The 13,179-nt window shown below is 30.6% G+C and overlaps 1 protein-coding gene across 4 annotated transcripts in view; it reads right to left on the bottom strand.

The window, feature by feature from the left end:
* The window catches only part of LOC103573372 (alpha-mannosidase 2), an 88,402-nt gene that overhangs the window by 70,466 nt on the left and 4,757 nt on the right, over positions 1-13,179 (bottom strand). For 3 of the 4 annotated variants that reach the window (XM_053739630.1, XM_053739636.1, XM_053739628.1), the window contains one exon: positions 907-988. The gene's annotated coding sequence lies outside the window, so the exon portion shown is untranslated. Of the gene's footprint in view, positions 1-902; positions 989-13,179 lie in introns of all 4 variants that reach the window. The other variant, XM_008552437.2, reaches the window with a different exon arrangement.

Here is a 13,179-nt window from a genome sequence, read left to right as displayed (position 1 = left end):
TTGTTTTTTTTTTCTTTCATCAAATTGTATTGGGAAATATTATTAAATTGTTAACTTATTAAATATTTACCCACGTTAAGATTCTAAAACTCAGATTTTATCTAGTCTACCGTAAAATTATATTAAAAGTGACACTCTATTGCCATGGACACTAGTCTGATTGCGAAAGTTTATAAGTGAATTAACTCCAGAAGCACGATCTCTGAGAGTAAACCAGGTGTAGAGTATGAACCGAGAAAGTAAGTGTGAGAGAGTAAGAATCAAGTGACCACGACATCATATATATGTATATATATAGTAAGTGAAATGCACTTTTCCCTAATCCGTAACCACAGGCAAACTTCCTTAGTCCCTTTAATGTCCCAAGTGTTATATAGACTGGATGATAGAACTCGAGACGACTAACGTAGTGTACACCGGTTGATTTAATGAATAAGGAAATTGAGCCATGGGAAATTTATTCTAAAATGCCATAAAATAAAAAAAAAGTAAATAGAATCTTGTGAAAAATATTCAAAGTCACGGAAATATAAGCTCTGATACTTGAACGAAATTATGCCGTAAGGAACATGTCAACAGATTTTTGAATATTTATTATTTCGTGCAACTTAAGTGAGTGAATGCCTGTAAATTTTTAAATTAATTTATTTTTGTTGTGTTGAATATATTTTTCAGGTATAATCCGTTGAAAAGGCACATCGTTTGTCGTGAAAATTACATGTCACCTTAATCCTTGACACGAATACTCCTCCGAGTCTAACGAGAGACGGTCGTGAGATTTAATGAACGAGGAAACGAAAACGAGGTTGTAAATTAAGTTAACCATAGCAGGCTGAGCTGGTGCCGACGCAGGAGTGCAACTGTTCAGCATCACCAACTAAAGGATTTAGATATGTACTTACTTACCTAAAAGTAAATGAAGTCTCTAGCTACTGCTGCTGCCTATGTTGCTTCTGCTTCTGCTGTCTTGATTAATTTTTCTTTATTTCTGTAACAAATTAAACATTTTTTTTTTTTAATTAAATAAATTTTATTTTTATTATTCGAGCTGTTGAATAATGAAGTAATTGATTTTATTGTTTTATTTATTTTTGTTTATTTAATACATAAAAAAAAAATGAAAGAAAACAAAAGGAAAGTGCCAAGGAGCATCGGTGTATACAAACAGAGTCTGGGGAAATGAAATGAGAACAAATACAATCAATTTACGCTGACGCTGAATCACGTTCTCATTGAGGCGAGTGGTGGAAGATAAGAATAAAAAAAAAATAAAATAAAACGTAAGGAGTGAAAATAGAAAAAAGATAAAGTAAGTGGACTAAAAAGAAAATAGTCGAATTCGAGAATAACAAGAAAAACAAAAATCAGAAGAAGTAGGAGAAGAAGAAGAAGATTCGAATCGGTTCGAGTGTAGTGTGTAGAGATACTTGTTCTGGCAATTTAAAGCTTACTATTATTTGATGCTGTTTTTCTTTTCCTGCAAATACGTCAGTCTGCTTGGAAAAGCCTCTCCAGTGATCAAGAACACGAACAAGAAATAGACAAGGGTAGAATAAGACGAAAACAAAATTTTAAAATAAATAAACATTTTAAAAAAATAAGAATTTTATCGTTAAAATTGCGAATCGAAATTTTTTAAATTTAAATCTTTTAAAGATGTAGTTACTTCATTTATTATGGCAATGTGGTGTACTTATATTAGTGTAATTCACAAGGATAATAAGCGGGGAAAAATATCATTTGTATATATTTTTTCTTATAATTTAAAATGATAAATTTAAAAAAAAATTCCAGGTAATTTAGTAATTACATACAATTTAAAAACAATTATTTGCTTTGTTTATGTAACTTATTTATTCAAATAATTATATAAACATGAAAACAATGCGGGAATAATAAATCACGTAATGGCTATTGAAAAATGTAAAAATAAAGTAATTACAAGCAAATAATAAACCGGGAAATTGTTCTCACGATTTTATATTATTATAAAATATTTTATCAAACATGGAAATAATCACAAAATTGTTGCAAAAGATTTGGATTTTTATTGTCTATCTATTGAAAATGTTTTCCGGGTCTTTCACTAAATTCAAAAACGTATATATAGATATACATTTTTTTTCATTATTTAATTTCTCTGTAAAAAGTTTCGCGACAGAAAAAAAAATGGATGTGAAAGGCTACAGAGAAATGAAATGAGAAAAGAGGATTAAAGGAAGCGCGCGGCGGTTTTACAAAGGTAAACTTCTCTTCTCGTACTGTCGAATGAACGCGAGACAATGCAAAAAAAGTGTAATTAAAAATGGACAGACTAATTAAATTAGAGAAATTACTACTTCTTGTGTCGAGTTTTTAAAAAAATTCATTAAAGAAATTAAAAGTATACAATATTTATAATTACTTTTTTTCTGTCATCGGTTATCACATTTACAGAAAACGGATGAAACAAACCTTCAGATCTCGTTATAAATAACAAAAGTATTCAGGATAAATTATTTAAAAATTCGTTTTTTAGGTTCTACGATATATTTAATTGCATTATCAATTATCCCAATAAGAAACCCACCGAAATTTTTAATTTGAAACTTGCAACATGTTAATAAAAAAATTTTTTTTTGAGAATATGAAATGCGCACTTCTTACACTGTGAAAAATTTGCGGAATGAACGTAAATTAAATCCGGAGGGAACGCCGAGAAGATGACTGTTTATTTATTTAATCTCTTCAGAGTCGAATTCACTTCGAAAAGGAGTTTATTTTAATTTCGAAACTCCGGTTTGAAGTGAATGCGGATTAAAATAAAATCTAGATCACTCCGCTAAAAAAAAAAATAAGCTTCATATGCGGAAATATTTTTTTTTAAACTCCGGAACTTTAAATGACGGAGTCAATTCGCATAGAAATAAAATCTGTAACCATTCCGATTTTTAACAGTGTATGAACATAAACACTTGGGATATTAGCAGAATTAGAAATCAAGGATTTAATTCATTTTGTCCATCTGTTATTTGAATAATTAATAAAGTAAACCTAGGTGGGTTAGCAGCGAGATAAAGATATCAGCTGAAATAAAAATACTTTTTTTTCAGAAAATTATAAGATATCAAGGATTAATTAACTGAACTAAGTAGAACGAGCAATCAAACCGATAAAGACCATAGCGATACTTGTCCCTAAGCGTCATGGGGATCATCCCTGCGAGATAACGCACCCCGGATTAAAATGAAAGAATAAAATGGATGAAGGAAAAAAAATATATATATAGACAGATAAATTGTTAGACGTTATATAAGGCCAAGACAAGAAACTGGCGGGTACATCCACCCTGAGGAGTTTTCTGGTCGTCGTTTTCAGGAAATTTCCGCGTAACTGGGCTCGAATCGAACGCGGATACCCGGAATCGAGATAACGAGAACGGAAAGGGTTCCCCAGGGGATAAAATTGCCAAGCGGATTCCTGTCTTTATCTCTCTTTACTCTCACCCTTGCTGTCGATTACTATTTTTCCCGACAATTCAGGCATACAAGAGCGTACAGAGTACAGAGTACGCTTGTGCTTGCGCTCTATGCTCTACTTTTTTTTTACACTAGAATTTTACACTTAGCGACGTTTTAACGCTTCAACAATTCTCAATAATGGTTATTCGACTGCTTTGTTTCTTTTTTTTTTCTTAGCGATAGTTCAAAAAAATGAAGAATGTAAAAATTGTAATTATTGCTTTACATTATAACACCATACATACATAAACGTATATCAAAGTAGCTGTATTATAATGATGATGAGATAAAAAAGGGTCGAATTTTCCTGTACAATACGCGTTTGCATAAGAATACTTTGACTATTTAACTTGTGACCGCAAGACAGCTCATAAAGTTGGGAAATATAAAGCACCGTGGAAACCGTAATAGTATAGGAGCATTATAAAATTCAAATGATAGCAGGTATGAAAGATATCAAGACAGAAGTAATGTGAGAATAAAAAATTAATAGCTACAAAATGATAAAAAAATTTCGCCCAGTGTTAAAAATATTTTTTACTATGTGGTGGAATACCTTAAATTCTTGTATAACTTTATGAAACTTCAACTACTTTTTTTGAATGCGGTCATTTGAAAAAATAAAATTTATTTACCCTCCTGTCCAATAACTGAAACTATTTTATATTCTGAAATAAATGTTTACTTTAAATCGGTTGGTATTGCGATTGGATGAATAATTGATTAAAAATATTGATCAATTTTTTTTTTAATCAACATGAAAAAAGTTCATTATAAAATTTATATTGTCATATATTAAATTTTAAAAAATTAATTTGAAAGCTTTTACTAGGTAATTAAAATTAAATGTTTCAATTACCAAGAATATCTGATAAATTTCATTTTTTCAACAGACAATTTAAATATTGCAAATATTAATGTTCCATAAAACTTTGAAAAAATTGAAAGGATATTTGATGAGTTGTAAAATATAAACTCCATAATAAAACCAAATAAAAAATTTAATATAAAGCTAAAATAAATAAGACATTTACTTTTCATTTTTTCGTTCTTCAAATATTTACAGCATTATATTAACGATGGGAGTCTTATGATCCGTAATATCTTCTATTAAAATCATGCTCCTGCATTTTAATACACTCGGCATCAGAATAATAATATCGCAATGTAAAAATACATATCAAAACTCAGTCAACACGAAATTCATTTTTTACGACATTTAAGTCGCAATAACGATCATATATAATTTATATTATTGATCATTAATCATATTTCACTACTTTATCATTTCAAAGTACACTTATTATATCTCTATAAATTTATAGACTAAAATATATTATTTTAAAGTCCGATACACAATAAAAATAAAAGGAACTTAACATAACTCGTAATCTATTGAGTCATTATATAATAAATTTTCGCTCGTGTGCTGGAATTATCGTGTTTAAAGGCGATGTAGTTGCATTACAACCGATAATTTATATAAAAGATCATACATGATCTACTATAAATATATATGTGTATGTATATGTGTAAAAAGAAAAATAGAAACGGTGAATTGCGAGAAGCGTGTGAAGTCGAACTTGAATATATCAGATTTGAAATTGACGTAGCTCGTGATATGCATATAACTAGTCCAACTCTCTGTACTACAGGAATACGTGTTCCCAAATGCCTTGAGGCACTTGAAACGAGTTATACTTCTCTGCTCCTATCCTTCGTTTTATCCAAGGATACTTATACAAATACGAATGTAATATTATTTCATCGTGATATCTACACCCACACAACTATACTTACTTCCTCTCAAGTCCTCTAGAAATTGTATCATATTCAACACTACGTCTTCGCAAGAAATATGCACTCACTATTGAGTTGACGACAAAATGGTTTGATCATTGCTTGACCTGGTTTTGATATTTGTTACCAATAATTCAATATATATCATCCATTATATTATGTGACAATATATATAAAGTCCGCAACAAACTTTATGGAATATCATCTTTATAAAATTATGTTACTGTGTAAATTTTTTATCAGCTTATCAATTAAGTTTGAATTTATAATGTAAACTGAACATTATTTAAACTATTGTTAATCGATTTTTAATTTTGATGTAGTGATATTTTGAACTTTTTGTTCTCCGATTTTATTTACGTCTATCGGCAATTGGGTAAACTGTCAAAATTTAACGTCGGTAAATTTAACGTCAAATCATAATAAAGTTTTATATAGACCCTGATAGCCAAGTTGGCGAGAAACTGACGAGAAACTTGCAGCCGCAAGTGGACACTAAGTTGACCACTAACAGTTGGTACCTCCAATAGTTGATAGACATTTTCTGAGAAAGTTGGTGGCAAAAGTTGGAAATTCAATAAGTTGACGAACACTTTCTGAGAAAGTTGGTGGCAAAAGTTGCTTGCAAAAGTTGGTGATCATAAGTTGACGGTAAGTTTACTTTCAATTTCCTCAAAAACTTGCATTCCAGTTGCGGCTCCATACTGGCGCCAACTTTCTGAGAAAGTTGGCGGTAACTTGTAGCCAAAAGTTGCAAAATCTAAAGTTGTTGACAACTTGTCGTCAAGTTGGTCGGAAACTAATGAATGACCAACTTTTTCACGATCAACTCGTGCTATCAGGGGATATTCATAACTTTATTTATTATCGAGTATCGATATAAATATGATAAAAAAAAATGAACTATAAATTTGAGTCGATATTCGCAATTTAAATGTGTCCGTACTAATTTTTAAATTTATGTGAATTATATGCATTTAATTTCTTAATATATTTTTAGAAATGAGTGAAATTGAGAATCGAACATCCGAGCGATTTTGTTCTATTATGGACACGACGAAAAAAATTAAAATGATTTATTTTGCGAGGGACAATCGAACGATCAGTGTCATTGAATATAAAACGAACAACGCGAAATAACGAAGAGATAAAAGTTAAAAAAAGTTAAAAAATAAATAAAATAAAATGGCAATGAACTCAAAAGAGTCTCGTGTGGTACTATCGGCCTTGTCGAGACGAATTCGAGAGTGGTTTGCCTTGAGCAGTATTAAACTCATGGTATGGTGTTCTATCTTTTATACTCTCCTATAATTTTCGTTCCAACCCCCAGTCCGCTTTATCTCCCTACAAATTCCGCAAAATTACAGCAATTCATACTGCTAAAAGTGTGATAAAACATCACCCGAACAGGGAAAAAGCCAACAAAAAAGTATGGAAACAAAAAAAATTCAATTATACGAGTATTAACAATCGGAGTACCCATAAATTTATAGTCTTTTTAAAGCTGTCATATATTTTTTATTCAAACACGCGGTGGTCGATATTAATTTTCATATTTCTCCAAATTTGGAGGTTTCGAGAGTCAAACTAAAATAAAATATGGCCTTTAAAAATTTTTTTATGACTTGGAAATCGGACATAACCCAAAAACACTTACATATACATTCAAAAATATATGAGTTATTAATACGACAAACTATTATTTTATTAAAAGGGTTACATATTTGCAGTATACTTAGTATTGAAGTATATATGTATATATAAATATGTCCCACGGACAAGTTGTAGAATGAAATTCAATCACTGAGTGAATGAATGTTAAGGGCATGGGTTAAGAGCGAGTTAAAGAGAGTGAGAGAGTGATAAGGAAAGGAGTAAATTTAAAAAAACAGAAAACGAAGCTGCATATACAGCGAACGAATGCCACTCGTATGTCAACAACGAACGAGGGTAAGTATACATGGCCTCTGGGGTAAATCCATGAAAAGCTTTTTGTTTGCACACACCAACCAACCAAACCCTTTACATCCCACTTGGGTCCCTTTACACCCCGCAGCTCCTGTATTTCCGCATATACTCGCGCGCTTGCCGGCGTCTATTATTCTCCATAATGTGTTAGTTTAACATTAACGTATAAGTGAGAATGACAGACCCAATGAAGAATAATGTATTATATTTTATTAATTACCCAGGGTATGTTATAAATCGAACGCTTGTCGGCGCTTGTATTCATTTAAATTTTCAATTGATTTAAATTTACTTGATTAAATTTTTAAATTTCTTTTAAATGAATAAAAAACAGCCTTTGTAAATAAAATTTTATGTTTTATAAATACTCTTTTTACATAAACACATAAATTAATTAATAAATATTCGTGTTTGATTTTGTAAAAAAAAAAAAAAAAAAAAAATTAATTAGCATTTAAATTTAAAAATCAATAATTCTGATTGATTTATATATATTATTACAAATTTAAAACGGAAATGTAGTAAAAGTAAAATATTGTATGAAAATATGAGGTTTTATCTTTGATTGTAATATAAAATTGATTTACGTTGTCAAAGTAATAAAGTAAACAGAGTACAGAGAGTAAAAAACCACACTGTGAAAATGGAAATTAAAACTGTCATACTGCTATTAAATAGCAATCATTCCATATCGCGTACCGCAAATAAAATAATATTTTCAATTGGGCAACACAATATGAGTAAAAAAAAAGTATATGGAGCAATTAACCGTCAGTATAATGAAAAAAAAAAAAAAAAAAAAAAATTGATATGTAGGAAATAAAAAAAACTAGAATATATATCTATGACAAAAGTTCTACGCGGAAATAAAAGTCACAAGCGCATCAAATTACAGTATCACAGTACTATTTTTATTCTGCTCGACATCTCATTGACTTTACGCTACTAAACAATGCACTTTTGTGCACATTATATACGCATCATGCGAGGAAAAGGGTAATAATGAAAAAGCAACCGACTGTATTACAAACATGTTCTGTTAGGCTAGTGGTAAACCAAAGACACGTACATGTAATATAGTGCAGACATGAGACCCAAGAAAAGAGAGTCATAAACGGACCAGCCAGATCGCTGGGTCATCGTCTCCGTCAGTCGTTCTAAAGACTGCAGACAGACAAGATGAGACCAAGTCTTCCTATGCAACCATACACTATCCGCCCAACTGTAACTATAACCCGTGTATACAACGAACGAAAACACAAACAGAGACAATCTAGCGGACGAGAGTTCAAAGAACCATGCAGTAACCGGTCTCACCGGAAATAAAAAACAAATTTAATAATAAAACAATTTTTAAATAATTATTGAGCATTTATTTTTTCCAGTGAAAGCTTATTGAAAAGTTATAAAAAATAATCCACGAAATAAATTCGATATAAATTTAAGGCCATTGTATTATTTTTAATGAGCTATTATATCAAAATAAAATCTCCTTTCTTTTCGATATTTATAAATTTACTACCAATTAGTTCGCGACATTAATGAGATAAAAATAAAAATAATAATCCGTTTCTTGAAAATATTTCCCCAACTACTGTAATAAAAAAAAATCTCTTGGCGCTTTATTCTTTAAGAGATTTATAATAAAATAATTTTTAAATTCATACTTTCTGAACATTTTATCGGATTGACGTTGAAACAGTTAAAAAAAAAGCCTACCTGACATTTATATTTTATTTAGCTAACAAAGTCCACTTTTAAACGAGCCTGCATAAAATTAATTCGACACATTACAAAGTTTATAATCCTGACCTAATTTTTATAATTCATTTATAAATGCATGAATATTTAACGGTAATTAGTTATTTATTAATTAATTATTATAAATGTAAAATAATAAATCAAGTATTAACAAAATTTGGGACGGCTATAATTATGGACCTAACCCAGGTGCGAAACAAACAAACAGCTGTCTTTATCACATTTAAATATATTCATTTATTCATCCAGTAAAACGGCGAACAATATATGCACGTGAATTAATGAAAACACATATGCGAATATATGCAGCAGTAGCACCACCAGACTAGACCCCCATGCGGTTCACGTGCATACAGAGTTTACGCTCATACAAAGTTCTATCAAGTGTATACATATATAATGTATATATATGTATGGATTTGAAACGAGCTAAATATAGGGATAGAACATGCATTGATATGTATGTATATATCACGTTACATGAGAAAGTGCAACTGATACACATATATACATATATGTCGATCTACTGTTAGCTATCAGCTTTCGTTGCTAAGCAATATCTACAGATATCCCTTACTAAACCTTTCTCTTCTTTCCTCCATTACTTTTTATTATTATATATATCCACGAATATACATGTAATTTAGTACACATAAATTACAGTTCGAAATTTGTTATAAATATGAAAAAAAAAAAAAAAAATTTCAGTGATTAAATATTAGTAACAATTTCATTAATATTGTTTACTTCCAACAAATTTTATGAGGGGAAATTTAAATACGGAAAATATATTTATTATTTCAGCGAAATTCACTGATATTTATATGTATATATATGTGCAGGTAGATATTAGAGAAATACTACAAGAATGAACACAAAGAGGATTTGGCATCAAACATTCAAACAGTAAGCGGATTCGTTCTGTTTATTCAAGCGCAAATGCGCTCTACTTTTTTACAAGCAATATCGAAATTGTATTCATATATTAGCTGATGATATTTCATTCGAGATAACGGTAAAACTCAAGTTTATTCATTTTTTTTTTAAATCAAATGAATAAAATGTACATAAATCCGGTATTATATGTATACCTATAGACATACATGTATATATATATATATATATATATATATATATTTATATATATATATATATATATATATATATATAATAAAATAACAAATAAGTAACAATGGAAATGTTTACGCTGTTTGGAATTTAAGTAGTATAGTTGGATAAAAAGTATTTGAGTGGAGCTGAGTGTTAAATCGTGAGATTTATGTTGTAATACACGAAAAACATTCGGCTCTTTACTTTGTAGTACGTACTTGTTCGTATTCCGTTGACTACTCAAAAGTCTCACTATGTAATTACGAGATACTCGTTTACTTTTTTTTTAATGTAATATTTTTATTTTAACTTAATGAAAAAATAAGCAAAAGATGAGAAGATAAAAATTCAACTTCAGCTTGAGTTTACTAAAGTTAATTCGAAATCCGGAAATACGAGAGAAATCCAACAGAGTCGCGTAGTAAAGTAGTAGTACAGTGTTATGTATAGTGTACAGTAGAGTAAAGAAGAGTAGAAGCAAAAGCATCCCTATATCTTCTTACTTCTAGCACATTCACATCTACAAGTAAAGGCGTAGACAGGAGCTCGGAAAACCGATCTCAAAGTTTTTCAATGTGACCCGGCAATAAAATTCCACAAGTTCAATTTTTTTTTTTTGAGAGATAAGATAAAAAAATTTGTTTTCACTCTTTAAATTTATTAAAAAACAAACAAAATAGAATGAAATGACATAAAACCAAGGCGCGACAAAAGTTCTTTGTTTGAATTTTAGTACGGGAAAAAAAAAAAAAATATTTGAGAGTGTGACGATCTCACTAATGTAATAGGTATTTCTTCCATTCTGTAAAACGTGCGATGAGAGATAATAAGAATGTCTATAGGAAAGAAGATAAAAAAAAAGAAGTAAAAAAAGTAAAAGGTAAAGTTTGAGCATATCTTTGAAAAAGGAATAAAAGGGAATCCATTGAGACCGCACACGGATATGGTGTGCGCTTTAATGTGGCTTTCGCCACACATACTAATTGCCGCGTATACTTTTAGCTGTCTGGTGAGCCAACTAAACCGATTCACTGGCGTGTGGTGTGTATATAGTATTAAATGTACAGAGGAAGCAAGAAGTCTTATTTTCTTACCGTACCCAAACCCAACCAGAACTCACTACTGCTATCGGCTTCACCATCTGTCACTTGGCTTCGCTCGAAAACCCACAACGACGACCAAAGAAAGTTCAAAATCAGCCAAAAGAAATAAAATTATCTCTCCCCCATCCACCGCACCAAAACTCAATTATTTCATCGTAAATTATCGCGCCAACTTTTATTACTATTTAATCCTCATACAATAATTTTCATTGCGAAAACTTTTTCACCGAATAAAACGATACCAAAAGATTGTTAATAATTATTTCATTTAAATGCAGCGATATCTATTCTCTTTATCTCTAGAATTACCGGAAAAAATTTTGATCAACAATAAAAACAAGTTGGTTTATTTTTTTCAGTAAATTTGCGATCCAGGTAATTTACCGTTCAAATGGTTTTGCGAGAAAGAGAAATTGTTTTCCTTCTCGGTGGGCCGGCAACTCTTGGCCTGTCTGAGCAATGAGTATAGTGGCTCGTTTACGCCAATGGACCAGAGAGAAACAACTTTTTTGCAAGCAGATGCTCACAACAATCCACATCTCAACATATAAATACATATAGATATACGTGTGTAAATTCCATGTGTTATCCCTCTATAAACACCAGCATACTGGAATGTCTAATGAGTGTGTATCCATGTTCTCTAATCACCGTGATCGGGCAGGACTTTTTCGGCAAAACCAACTCTCGTGGTGTTTTTAAAAGTCACAATAACTTTCGGTCAATGGACGTCGAGATGCACATGATGGTAGGTGTGCAGGATGCCGTCTCTTTGTTTAATTCGTTCACCATTCCCTTTGCCCACCTTTACTTCTGAAACTTAGCAGCTTGTGAAAATAAAAACCGGCTTCAGCTACCCACGGCACCGGCATCACCAGCATCAGTACACCGATGCAGTACCAACTACCAACAGTCCAGACAATTTTATTCCACGCCAGTCTGCGATGTGTAACTTGGCAACTGCTGGCAACTCCCTCGTTATTACTGCCAACCACCCGTTTCTCTGTATAAAACCTACACATATATACACACGCACGCTATTTCTCCCTTTTTCACTCTTTATCTTTGTTTCACACACTCTTTTTTTATTTTTCCAACTCCTTTTTCCCTTTTTATTAATATATTTATTTATTTTTTATTTTTTTGTGCTCCTTTGTAAACGAAAAATAAATCAAGAAAAATGCCTCTCAAATAGCCAATTATATCCTCATCTGAAATATTTTTACGTGACTCAATTTATATAGACCTAAATATTATGACAAACATCAAAAAGAAAAAAACCGGCTCTTTTTTTCTTTATCTTCATTTCTCTCGTGGAAATTAACTCGCGGTTATTTTTAAATGTTCAATAAAACTTCAGAGACAGTTTGTAATGAAAGTTTTATCTATACATATATATATGCGTTGATAAAGTTTCCATTACTTAAGAAGTTTGTAACTTAACACAAATTTTATAAACTCAATACATTTGTTACCATCAAGTATGCATAAGTGGTCTAATTGAAATAATTGGATGACTAGTTTATAACCTGTTAACTTACGTCTCATTTACTAAATACTCATACTCGTCCTTTCAATTGCCCTCATTATTTAACATATTTTCTCTTCCCTTCTCTACTATCCAACACTAATTTAATTTATAATTTATTGTTTATTATTATTTGACTTCTTTAACCAGCCAATTTACATCACAAATGACAAAAGATTATTTATGATGCAAACAATAAATATATTGATTATAATTATCGAGCTCAAAATAATTTTAATGGGAAATTGAGCAACGTTCGCTATGTTTTTAGTGTAAATTAAAGCTATTCAAAATTTAAAATAAAGTGTTATACAAAGGTATAGAGTGTCAGGTGTGTAAGTAAAGCTAGACAAAGCAGTTTTTTGTCAGAAATCTACATGGCAGGTATAAGACCTTGTGTAACGCCCAA

This window comes from Microplitis demolitor, chromosome 1 (genome assembly GCF_026212275.2).
Source record: "Microplitis demolitor isolate Queensland-Clemson2020A chromosome 1, iyMicDemo2.1a, whole genome shotgun sequence".
NCBI lineage: Eukaryota > Metazoa > Arthropoda > Insecta > Hymenoptera > Braconidae > Microplitis > Microplitis demolitor.
Note: the sequence above shows the minus strand (reverse complement) of the source record. Positions and strands in the feature narration are given on the sequence as shown.